This window comes from Octopus bimaculoides, chromosome 20, assembly GCF_001194135.2.
Source record: "Octopus bimaculoides isolate UCB-OBI-ISO-001 chromosome 20, ASM119413v2, whole genome shotgun sequence".
In the NCBI taxonomy this organism is placed as follows: Eukaryota; Metazoa; Mollusca; class Cephalopoda; order Octopoda; family Octopodidae; genus Octopus; species Octopus bimaculoides.
In genome coordinates this window covers 1,334,562-1,335,718 of record NC_069000.1, presented here as the reverse complement: position 1 = coordinate 1,335,718, position 1,157 = coordinate 1,334,562, and the positions used below count along the sequence as shown (strand labels likewise).

The 1,157-nt window shown below is 34.7% G+C and overlaps 1 protein-coding gene and 1 long non-coding RNA gene across 2 annotated transcripts in view; one reads left to right on the top strand and one right to left on the bottom strand.

Annotated features, from left to right (window-relative positions):
- Positions 1-1,157, top strand: part of LOC106877544 (multiple epidermal growth factor-like domains protein 10) — a 17,712-nt gene that overhangs the window by 9,796 nt on the left and 6,759 nt on the right. The window lies entirely within an intron of this gene.
- LOC128250359 (uncharacterized) overlaps positions 1-1,157 on the bottom strand; it is a 125,590-nt gene that overhangs the window by 123,719 nt on the left and 714 nt on the right. The gene's annotated exons all lie outside the window — the stretch shown is intronic.

The following is a 1,157-nucleotide window of genomic DNA, read 5'->3' as shown; positions in this document are numbered from 1 at the left end:
GCCGTTTTCGTGCGGGTGACACGTAAAAGCACCCACTACACTCTCTGAGTGGTTGGCGTTAGGAAGGGCATCCAGCTGTAGAAACTCTGCCAAATCAGACTGGAACCTGGTGTTGCCATCCGGTTTCACCAGTCCTCAGTCAAATCGTCCAACCCATGCTAGCATGGAAAGCGGACGTTAAACGATGATGATGATGATGATGATATATATATATAAAGGCAAACAGAAAATGGAGATACAATTGATAATAATTGCTTTCCATATCAATTACCATTCATTAATTAGTTACAAAAAGACACAACTTTGACTTACTGCTGTTTCAGTTGTCGTGGTTCTTTGCACCAGTGGCTGCAATGATGGTAAGGATAGTTATCATTGTAGGTAGTTATAACAAATTGAATCAGAGAACCTCATCAGAGTGGAAAAATAGAATATAAGCAAAAAGAAAAAGAGGAGAAAGAAGGAGAAAGTAAGGACGGTTATAATCAATTTGGGTTACATGCTGACCTTCTGTGAATCTTATGACCGACTGGAAATTATAAATAGAATAAGGAGTAGTTACAATATTAATTGGTATATTCCTATATATGGGGTGTGTGGGGAAAAGGTGTGGGATAGATATATAAAAAGAGTAATTAGGTAAAATCGAAAAATAAAGTGTAAAAAGAATAAAATAATAATAATTAGAAATAACCTTAGTTAAGAACTAAGTAATAACAGTTCGCTATACTTTACTATAATTGGTATTGTATGCATCTATACTATAATGGAGTATTTGTGTGTTCTTGAATGGCTCACAAACATCTTCCATGCTGCAACTGTTTATGTTTCAGCACACAATCTCAGATCAAGTCACTTGCTATGCAAGTACATCTCTGTAATTTTTAAAAGTCACTGTGGATAAATGCCAGCAATGACCTTCTCAGGCTCTCCAGTATTTTAATTTCTAAACAGAAACAGCTTGGGGTTGTAAAAAATTCATAATTTCTAAATTTTTTCTTTTTATAGCATATAAATGTATTTATGGGGAAAAAATATTGAAAAAAATCAATACATGTGAGAGTGATAAAGAAACGAAGAGGATTGTTTTTGGATGTGCTAGAAGAAACAGCCAAATCGTCCTTAAATCACTCGCTTTTCCCTCTGAAAATATTAAC